The 12103-nt window shown below is 36.8% G+C and overlaps 1 protein-coding gene across 1 annotated transcript in view; it reads right to left on the bottom strand.

Moving 5' to 3' along the window:
- zgc:162707 (UPF0524 protein C3orf70 homolog B) overlaps positions 1 to 12103 on the bottom strand; it is a 35991-nt gene that overhangs the window by 23206 nt on the left and 682 nt on the right. The gene's annotated exons all lie outside the window — the stretch shown is intronic.

Here is a 12103-nt window from a genome sequence, read left to right as displayed (position 1 = left end):
TGAACGGCCGCTCCACACCGATGTCGAGCGGTGGAAGTTCCTTTGTCAGACCCCCCGGGATAACGGCGAGCACAGCGTTCATTTGATTCATCTGTTTTTCACATCGGCTGTGAGATGGGCACGCAGCGATGGTGATGCGTGGAAAAAAGCACCTGGTCTCCTCACATACACCTGCCTTTCATCATCTCCTCATTCATCCAGCCTTTTTCATTTGCGTTAATATCATGTCATCAGAGCGCTGTGTCTGTCTCCCAGCCAGCTCCCAGATCAGCTTCTCTGATTGGTTGATGCGGCGCGTCCAGCAGCAAAACTTCAATTTTTCCATCTGAGCAGCAGCAGCGCGTTGGCGGTGCATCAGATGCTTAAACGCTCCCGACGTGCTGCACCAAAACGCGCTGCAGGACCTTTTGCTGCACCTATATGCGCGTCAACCATTGACTTTGCATGTAAACTCGCTGCTTCTGCTGCACCTGCTGGGTCTGGTTCACACCGATGTCGAGCGGTTGAACAGCGAGCACAGCGTTAATTTGTTTCCCCATGTTTTTCACATCAGCTGTGAGATGGGCACGCATGGAGTTACATATTAACAGCGATGGTGAGGGGTGGAAAAAAAACACCTGGTCTCCTTACATTCAGCCACTCTTTCATCATCTCCTCAATGAGGTGGTCTCAAAAGTCGCAGTTACAACACACATAGGGCGCACCGCACCATAGGGCGCACCGCACATTTTGAGGGAAAAAAAAGACGTTTAAGTGCGCCTTATAGTCGTGAAAATACGGTAATTAACAACTATTAGGCTTTTATCTTTCACCCAGTTCTGCAAGAACAAAAATGACAATTCTGTTCCTGTGGCCCTAGTTCAGGAGTTCCGGCAGCTATTTCTTCACACATCATCTGGACATATTTATTGTATGACCAGTGTTAAAAAGAAATGCTGCAGTTGAACTGACCTAGAAGGACTTATGAACGTTTTACTTGTTTTGTTCTTATTAAGAGTCAAATGTCCAGCTTTGTTGTTGTGGTTGCCACCATTTAGTGAAATGACAAATTTCTACACTAATGAGAAGTACAGACACACCTTAACAGCAGGCTTTTTTTTTTTTTTTTTTTGTTAAAAGTGCTCCAAGTGAGCTTGACATAAGGAAAAACATGAATTTTTGGAAAAGAATTTCTATTGTTAAGAATGACGGAGGATGTGCAAAGGTGTGGGTCTGTCTAATTTCTAAAGCCCCCGGAAACTTTATTAAACCAAATAGGGTTATGCATCTTTTGAAATACCATGCAATTGTAACTAAAAAGCTGAAAATGGGTCATCACTGAGAAAAAAAAATTAATATAGAAAACCTGTGGGTAGTGCAAAAGAGAGGAAAGCATAAGAATAGAGAGATCCAAGAAGAATGGTTAACGATCCCTCTCTGTATGCTTCAGCCCTGAGAGGTGTTACCAAAAACTTTTGTACTGACCCACTGGCAAAACAAAGTTGTAACAGCAAATACATAATACATAATGCATAATTAATAAATATGCTCAACAAGTTTTCTCTGTTCATGATAAGATTAGCTATTACTTCTCTTTACAAGAGTCTACCATTGGATAACCCAGGACCAACATTATTTAATGATTAGCTCAAATTTTCTTTAAAAAACAAAACCTTAAAGCTACAGTGTGTAATTTTCAGCGACATCTAACGTCCAGACTGCAGACCGCAGCAACATGAATGTCTCCCCCCCACCGCTTCTCCCCCGCCAACAGTACAGCGAGCGTTACGGGACAAAATGTCTTCCACGACGTCCGCATCACCTACCTTCTCAAGTGATGAGGTTTGTTTACATAGATAATTTAACAGATAGTATTTCATTAGTCTGTGTAGGGTATAGATTTCATGTAGACTTAAGATAAATATACCTGTTATTTTTTCTACATCGTGGTGACGTTTTGGAGATCTCGCAGTCACTAGTTTGTTGGCTCTGCGCTGCCGTAGCGCAAAGATGTCTGCCTCCATGGCTGCGAGACCCGCTCCTATGTAATTATAAATAACGAATTCTAAGGCAACGCAAATATTAAGGTTAAGAGGCTGAGCTCGTAGATGATGATAAATAACATAGTTATGTATAATATATTACATTTCTGACTGTGTATCCCTGTAATTATTACACACTGTAGCTTTAAAAGGGTCTTTCTGATTATAAATCCCTCCCAGGTATCATCAGTCAAAAGAAACATTTTTATTTCTTCTAATTAGACTTAATTTAAGAAAAAGGTCACTAAATTCAATCTTCCTGCCAATACTGGTCGGTAAAAGGTCTTTAACACAATCTATAGGGATCTTACAGACCATTCTGTGTGCTTAGGCTCTAATTTATGTACCATCTATTGACAGATTAAGACCACTTCCATTCTGACCCTATCCATGAAAACATCTAATACTGAAGAAATTAAAAAGAAAATCTAAATAATTGTAAAGCGGTTCTCATCTCCTTTAGAACTACAGCCCTATCAAAAATATTGAGGTGCATAATTGTGAAATGTGAAGAAAAATTATATGACTGAAACTTACAAATACAAATCTTAAAAGTGTGGCAACCATCTGTGTTAAGGTGTCCAGAGATATTACTTTGTAATCCTGGAGCCCAAGTCTAATAGAAAGGGTATTATCAAAATACAACACGTTCGCATGTGCATTTTTTCTAGTGTGTATAATAAGTGGGGATGTTGTGGATGATCTACAAAGATTGTTGTGCAAATGAGAGGGCGTGCAAACAGATTTGGTTCCAACAATTAAAACAAGCAGATTACGTAGTTTGAGATGGGCCATAAAAGAAAGACGAGGTACACAGCCATTGAAATTGAGGTAATGAAAACTGTTAAAAGAATATTGGTAAAACAAAATAATATTAACACTAAACCTTGTAGCTTATTTCAAATGGCTACAAAAACAAAAGTACAAGAAGAACAAAAGTAGAAGAAAATAAAACATAATGCTTCCTGCATGCTTATTTGCGTCTTTGGAGATCTGCTTTGTGCATACAAACACTTTTGCAATTTTCTATGTGGGGTGAGAATGTATTTTTTAATAAACTGTGAGTATTCATTTGTTTCCTCCTTTGCACTGACGTCACTCATTTGCCTTAAAACTACAATTCCCATTATCCAGTAAGGAAAAGGCCATATGAAGCTTGATGGATGCTAAAGGAGGTTACTGAGGTTTGGTAAGATAGATTTAGCCAGCTTACTATATATTTTCAGATCTCTATCTACCCTTTATATATAAATTACTTTAAAATAAGCACACCTGAAGCAAATTGTTCCAAATCCCTGTATACTTCAATCACATAATAAAAACATACATCAAAACCTCAAAACCATTAAATCAGCTAAAACAAGTAATGTCAAACAAAGTCTTACAGAAAAAGTTTTAAAAGCAGAAAGAGAGGAAGCCTTAAGCTCCCAAGCTTATAATTTGCTAACTTATGTTTAAATGCTTAACACACCATGCAATGTATGCCTGGACTTTGACAAGACCATGTTAACCAACAATATGATTTGACCTAAATCATTCTATTATGACTTAGCTGATTATCTGCAGAGTTCCTTTTCCAGTAGGTGGTAAGGGGTTTTTCTTTGAGTTCAGCCTGCATATTGCTCCATCTATATCCCAGTCAAATCTGAACAGTTCCCTTATCTATAAAAGAGAATCTTTCCCACAGCACTATTCTGCCACCACCATGTTTCACAATGGGAATGGGCAGCTCTGGGTGATATACAGCATCAGTTTGTTACAAATGGCCTTTGGCAGGAGGCTAAAAGCCTACACCTTCTCTCGCTTATAAACATGTTAAATTTCTATATCCGTAGGGTATAAAAGCAAAGCTCTTTCTCTTGTGTTTTATTAACTGTGCTGCAGTGGAAGGACTAACTCAAAAAAGGCATATGGTGTAATATCTAGACCAGCTTCCTTTCTTGGTCCTGCTCTGTTTCTATCACCAACAGAGCTGCAATTAAAATGATTGAAGGAGCTGTGGTTTGGAAACCCTGACAATCAGTCAAAAAGCTCCCCATAGGTCCCGTTAGAGCTCCTTTAACGAAAGGAGGAGCGGTTTATGATTCAGAATCAGTCAGCAGATCAAACTGCACTGGAGAGAAGGAACCCGAAGCAAACTTTCACGTTTCACTATAGGATAGCTGCAACTTGCAAGTCGTCAACTTAGCAGATGCGACTGCTGAGATAATCTGAGAGAGAGATCCCACTTCCCTGTATCAACATAAGATAACGTGCCCCAGCATCAGAAAATTGGTGCTGACAAGGAACAAGCAGACTGACAAGACTGTTCAGTGCTCATTATGGCCTCTGATAGACTTTGTTAATGAGCAATTCATCACTCTGTTTGGCGAGTGTAATCAGTTAAAGAAGGATTAAGTGAGAGGAAGAGAAAAAAAGAAATAAGACCAGGTGGTTCCAGTGATGTTACGAGCAAAGGCAGCCATCAGATGTGACATATTGGCGGTGACACTAAACACAGCTAATTACTGCTAATGAGAGGCTTGGACTGATGTTGTTGTCACCAGCTGGGAACACTGCCTCCACCTACATCCAATTCTGTTTCTTTCCTCCGTTTTCTCGGCCAAAAAAAAAAAACTGCATTTAAACAGATAAAAAATACAAAGCAGCATTCGGCTGTTGCTCAGTTTTCAGCAGGCGGATGGGAAATAGAAGAAGGAATTAAGTCACAGGTAATCACGGCCCCATGCCGTTTCCAGATAATGGTAGTCATTTGTGTTTGAGGACATAATCGCTGAGCAAAGTGACCTTTTTGTTTGTTTTCCTGAAAACCTATTAAAAATGTAATTAAAAAAGCAGTCCAGCAAGGCTCCCCGTGGTGGACGAACAATTATCAGCTTTTAGAACAACTTCATACTAACAGGCAGCAGCTGCTGGTGCATTCAAAATGTAAAAAAAAAAAAAAAATAAAATGTGGCAAGATACAGGGCCGCCACAGAGTTCTGCTCTTTTGAATTCAGCATTACTATGCTTTGCTGGAGAGAAGGAGGAAGTGAGCCAAGCTGAGGCGAGCAGAGAAAGCAGCGTCGTACAGTTTTCTCAGTGGGCGCCCTGGTTCTGTCTGATTCAGCACCCAAAGATGGTTTATTTCCACTGATGATGCATGACTGTCCTGCACAGGGAAGCTGAGAGTGGAAGTGGAGATTGATGTGAAGGTGAGAAACTTTATCATTATTATTTTGCCTGCAGCTAAATGAAGAAATGTCTTGCAAAGAATTTCATTTCCCTTTCATTTTCCTTTTTATCCACATTTCAACTACAAACTTTAATGCATTAAATCAGGGTTTATGTGATAGACCAATACCGTGCAGTGAATATAAGTGGTGTGGAAGAAAAGGTTAATTTGGTTTTCAACTGAAACAAAAACAGAAGTCTTTATTTATCATTGTGCCCCATTGTTTGCGCAGCTCCAAACAATATAAAACTTTTTAAATCAAACACCTTTGATATGTTACTAGCGTTGCACCAATACCAATACCAGTATCGGGCGGGGCCCCGATCCAGCACTAAATGGGTGGTATCGGTATCGACAAGTACCAACAAATGGGGTACCGATACCATTTTGAGATCCAAAAGTTTATTCAACCATTGTCACTCATTCCAGGCAGGCAATAAAAAGTTCTACTGGATTCAGTTTGTATTAGTATTTTTCCTGCTTCACAAAGGAAGGCAGCAGCCTGACAAAGCCATGATGGCGATTATTTTACATCCAAGTAGTATGCAGTTCTTCATATATACACTGCAAAAACAATCCAGAAATAAGTAAAAAATGGCTTAAATTAAGTATATTTAGCCTTAATTTGAGCAGGTAAATAAGATGATTTGCCAATGGAATGAGTATTTTCACTCTTAAAATAAGATAGTTAGATAATATTTACTTGAAATAAGACGATAAAATAGTTTTTTCTTATTTTAAAAGGAAATTGTCTTGTTCCATTGGCAAAGTGTCTTACTTACCTCCTCAAATCAAGGAAAAACACACTTATTTTAAGAAAAAATAACTTATTGAGATTTATATTTTTTGCAGTGTACACACACACACATCAATTTCAAACAGATGGTATCGGTATCCGCCAATACTGCACAGCCAAGTATCAAGTATCGTGGCCAAAAAAGGGCATCGGCAAAACACTATACGTTACCCCTAAATACAATAATTTACAATATTGAACATCCCAAAGAGCACTGTCTATTCAATATCAATCATCTTGAAAATTGAACAGAGATAACAGAAACATACCAAGACTTGTCTGTTCTCAGAAACTCAATCGAAAGGCTAAATCGGAAGAAGCTGCATCACAACAGAACTATTAGTCATTAAAAAAAAAACTTAACTGCTTAAAGAAATAAGGACAAAATTGTCATTTAAAGGTTTGTTATTAGGCAATTGGATACAACCAAAAATGGAAGAAGGTGTTTATGATCAGATGAGATCAAAATGTTACTTTATTGCTTTTGTCCAAATGCTCTAGGTACTGGAAAAATAATAAAAAAGTAAATACCGACATATACACACACATATACACACCCGTGTGTGTGTGTTTATGGGATATGTACAGATCTAAAAGCCAGGTAATAGTGAAAGAAAATCTGTTAAAGGCTGCTAAAGAAATTATACTTTAGCTCCAACATACAATGGCAGCTACATTGGAGTGCTTTACTTCAAAGCATATCTATATGTTAGAATGGCCTAGTTAAAGTCTTGAAAACTGATATTCACTAATGCCTTCAATCCAATTTGACAGTGCTGGAACAAAAATGACAACTTTCTAATGTTTGCTTCTTTAACATTGGAAACTATATGTGTTGTTCAAGTAATTTTTTCATACAATTCCCAATACCTGTAATCACCACAAAATCAGCTTTATTCTCCCAAAATATGAGAATGCTCAAGGGGTATGAATATCTTTAGAAGGCACACTAGTCAAATTAAATCAATCGGTTTTCTTTAGCCGTTTTGCAGCAAATTTTTTGCCAAAAGGGAGGGGCAAGTCTGAATGCTCACACATAAACAAACACTGAATTGGCTTTGCATGGCTTTCTAAATGTTTGTAGACTGCAATAGACACTGGAAGGGATTCATCATATTTCTGTCACATCTAATATTTCAAAATCGCATGGCTCATTCTGGAAGGGAGGTAGGGGAAATCTGAAATCCCACGATTACACAGCAAAAAGATTACAATGTGACTTGTGCGGCTGCACGCTGTAAGCCCCTGTGTGGCTGCTGCAGAGGAGATGGTGATTGTGTTTTACACTGATCTGAGGATTTTCGGGGCAGCTGGATTGAGATGGGGATAAATTAGGGACAGCACAAAGAAACAGACATGTTGTCAGGGGTCTGGTGTTTTGTCAAGGGGGACGAGTATAATATCTTCAGACTGAGTTCAAGTTCAAGCAAACATAAGAAGTGGGAACACCAGAGACGGTGCTCAAAATCAGAAAAGAGTGGAAATGGTTTATTTGAAGCTGCATGTTTCTAACAAAGATAATTTAAAAAAGAAACTGAACAGTGACGGAATAAAGGCTTTCTTTGTAGAATGCTTTCTCAGATAAATTAATAACTTATCTAATAACTTTGCTGAATCAATCAACTGTAAAATTTGAACAGCATAACTTTATAACATTAATGCATGGCTCACATTTATCTTCCTTACATAATAATAATTGAACTTTATTGATCTCACATTGAAAGAATTTACCTCTGCTTTTAACCTACCCCCTTGGGAAGCAGTGAGCTGGCATCGTGGGGCTTCAGTGGAGCAGTGTGGGGTTAAGGGACTTGCTAAGAGACCCAGAGTGGTAGTTTGTGGGACTGGGGCTCGAAATTAAAACTTCAGGATTCCAAGCTCTATGTCTTAACTACTAGGCTGCCACTCCTCTAACCATGACGTGACCATATTTTTCATAACTGAAAGAATATTTAAAATTTATTAAACTTTTTTGCAAACCAGGGGGCGGTGAGACACATTTGTGAGGAATTGAAGGGTTGGTGTTAAGCAATAGGTGGGAGAGGGCCAGCAGTGAACTACCCTATACTCCATACCGCTAGGGAAAACTCAGTTATTTTCTCCTCCTTAAAAAAGTAATAAAACCACTACAACAAAAAATTTATTTCTGGGAGTGGAAGAAAAATCATTATTTTCATTATTGGAAAGGAGTTTAAAGCAACTTCAGTACACACACATTAATTTTATTGTTTAAAAAAGTCTCTATATTTTTTTAAAACATTGGTATACCTGAACAATGCTACATAGCCTCTGCCTATTATGAACTTCAAAAATAACTTTGGAGAAATAACTTTGTTCTTATCAAGCATGAAATAATAAACCCTAGCTCTCCTGCTGAGTGTTAAAAGCATTATATATTGAGTCTAAATACATTCCAAATACTGGTGGGCGACTATTAAGATTAAATAAGCTTACAAATAGTTTTTTTTAATATATATATAAAATCACATAATGAAAACATATAAAAGGATACTTTTATAAAACACATGACTAGGACTTTATAACGAAATCACCAGACATGGCCTTTAAAAGCAGAAATGAAAGTGGTGATTCAGTTGTGTGACAGAGTCATCAGACTGTATCAAGAAAACGAATGTGTCACAGAGACAGAAAAAAAAAAACAGAATCAGAATATGGAACATAAAAAAATCCCTTCCAGCTAATCTTCTACAACCGTTTAGACAGCAAAACTCATTTTAAAGTGTTTTTTCTATTGGAAGATTTAAATCTGTTTGAGGGAACATTAGGCTGTACATCATTAACAATAACGTGATTTCATGATAGACATAGAAGTGTTGTTAGATATAAAAATGAAGGTACTCTGTCTCAGGACAGAATAAGTTCATCATATAACGATAAGAAACAGGATCTAATGCCACGATATTGAAGCATCAGATTTGCTTTGGGTACCAAAAATATCTAGTTTATACCAGAACAGACGGTGACATTTGAGCTTTGATGACATAGACTGATCCTTTAGCTGTTAATGCATAGTGTTCACTACAGTGAACAGCCATTAGAAAGCAGTTTTATTTTATATGTTTGAGGGTGTTGATCATATCTGCTTTTAAGCAACTGATTTGGACTTCAGGGTGTCATTCCATCATAAGTTTACAAAAATAACCCACAGAGGATGGTCAGCAGCAGCTAAGCAGCTCATTGAGAACTTGCCAGTCTGTCAATGGCACGACAGTCTCACAGGAAGAGATATTTTATAACATCAAATAGAGCTGAAGGACAAAAGCAACCAATAAATATTTGAAGAATAGATGAAGAATTAAAAAGGAAAACAATTATGTTGAGCAGAGATTTCAGCGTTCTATAAAATTTTAGCATCATTCATCACTGACTAGATTTTACAGAAGATTCAGACCAACACTGTGACTTGAAATGACAAAGGTGGTGAAGTCATTACAACTCTGCCTCAATAAACAACAGTCAAATGTTAAGTTCTGGCAGCAAATTAATTCCCTCTAAATATGGCTCTAAATAATTATCTGGAGTCATAAGCACTTAATGAGCTTTACAATTTCCTGTTGCATGACCACAATGACTTGACTTAATAAAAACACGGCAGACCAACACTGACAGATGAAAGGGCTCAACAAGTCATTACAGTAAAAAATTCACACAACCAATCACTCATTGCTTTAGACTCTAAGACCTTGAGTTCCAAATTAAACAGAATCAATTATTCCTAGCGGACTTTGAACCAGGGAGAAACAGTTCAGGGCTTTTCTTCTCCGATTTGACATTTTAAAATGGTGATGGTTGATAAGTTCTACTGTTATTAAATGCAAGCAATTATATGGTTACTGTCCATCTTTGGTTACTAAAATAAAGCAAAGTACTTCTAAAGTTCAGACCTTTTAAATCTCCCCTAAAAGTCTTGATTTGGGTTTGCATTACAATATCCAAACTGAAGCTATCTGCGTTGTGTTGTGATTTTCTTCAACTACATTTTTTACATTAAAAGACTTACATAGAGCACTTTGTAATATGCTTGCATCTTCACAGGTAACCTTTTAGGTAGCTTACAAATTGCTACGTGTAAGCTCCTGACAATGACCGCAGTGACTTATCTCACACATTTCGTATGATGCCGCTATCATCTCAGCAGGAAATCGCCAGTTCTTTACACGCTTTCCAAATAGATGTGAGATTGTGATAATATCAAGCAAACACAGCTACAGAAGCAGAAGTCTGTGGTATTCTACGAAAGCAGGTCCCCAATATGGGTTTCCAGAGTCCATCGGATCAGCAGGATCCTATGCAGACAATTCCATTTTAAGGAGCCTGTTCAAACTGTTTGTTTTTAAAGCACTCACTGAAACTGAGAAGGCATTTTATGCAAGATCTGGACAAAAGTTGTTATATCTTTTGTACTTATGAAGGATCCAAATATTTCAGGAGAAAAGATGAGTTTAAACCATCCACACTTTGGTTCCACAATAGCAGAGCCTGTGGTTTAAATGCACAGTTCCAGAAATCAACCTCTTCATGCTAAAAGCACAGAGTGGTCCATCATTGGGCCTTCACTGTTGCCTGCTACTGTAATAATTCAATTAGGGGATGAACAAAGTCATATTTTATCAATACTGAAGTGTAACGTTCTGAATTGAATAAGTCAACCTTTTAAAGATACTTTTTTTGTTTTAGGTTTATCATATCTGCTACACTGCTCTATTTTTTATACCAACATAAATAATTTGTCACTTAAAACATATATTTTTTCAAATATGTTTAATTTAGGTTACTTCCAAAAGTGGGAGTCACCTTTAACAAATTATGTTCATTATAAAAAAACAAACAACAAATATTAACAGGTACAGTCTAATGGTGCATAACTACTGTAGTTGACTTTATTTTCTATAGGATAACTTCTGTGTGATTAATGTTTTTTCTAGATAAATTGGAGTAAAATTCCTGCCAACATCACATCTATATGTACGGAAGAGGATTAAGGCCACTGAAAAAATTAAAAAAGTTAACATATTTTTTCATTTTATTTCTGTATAATATAAGAAAGAAGTCAGAATTCTGAGAAAAAGGTCGGAATTCTGAGATTAAAGTCGGATTTCTGAGATTAAAGTCGGAATTCTGAGATTAAAGTCGGAATTCTGAGATTAAAGTCGGAACTCTGAGTTTAAAGTCAGAATTCTGAGAAAAAAGTCAGAATTCTGAGATTAAAGTCAGAATTCTTAGGAAAACAGTCAGAATTCTGAGAAAAAAGTCGGAATCCTGAGAAAAATCTCAGAATTCTGAGAAAAATCTCAGATTCTCAGAATTTCGACTTTTTTTCTCAGAATTAGGATTTTCTCCTATATTAAACTGTAATAAAATTTAAAAATCAGTTAACTTTTTTATTTTTCAGTGGCCCTAATCCTCTTCCGTAAATATGCACCACAAAATTGTAATAATTAGATTTGGTCTTTTTAAATAAAATAATATTGCTCAAATGTGTGTGATGAATCGTTGTATCTATATTGTGGGTAATTCACCTGTTAAAGTAAATTGTTTTTAACCTAAGGTTAAATACTGCAATAAACAATACAATGGCCCTAATCCTCTTCCGTACATATAGATGTGATGTTGGCAATACTCACATTTGAATTGAAAAAGCTTTCTGGAGGGGAAGCGAAAACGTCTTCAAACCTTGGAAACCAAGTCCAGTGGATTGTTTTTAAACTTTTACGGAATAAACAAAACAGCTCAATTACCCTACAGTTTCATTTAGCCATGCAAAATAAAAAAGAAACAAACTTTTACGCAAAAAATTGTCCTGCAAAAATTTTGTATAAAACACACGCAAAAAAATATTTTTGTTTTGTTTTTCCTGCAGAAAGCAATACTGTGATCAAAATAGTTTCGAGATTATAACCCCAGTAAAGGTAAATATAACCACTGATACATGATGTCCGCTTTAAACGGACATATAGTTCAGACCAGCTGCCATCAAACATAAAAACCTACTATGTGTGTTAAGACTCAGCCTTTTTAAAGCTGTTCTAATTTACTGAGACATACTTATAT

The sequence above is a fragment of the Cyprinodon tularosa genome, unplaced genomic scaffold (genome assembly GCF_016077235.1).
Source record: "Cyprinodon tularosa strain WSP-4 unplaced genomic scaffold, ASM1607723v1 ctg695, whole genome shotgun sequence".
NCBI lineage: Eukaryota > Metazoa > Chordata > Actinopteri > Cyprinodontiformes > Cyprinodontidae > Cyprinodon > Cyprinodon tularosa.
The sequence above is the reverse complement of the archived record's forward strand: the minus strand, read 5'-3'. Positions and strand labels throughout refer to the sequence as shown.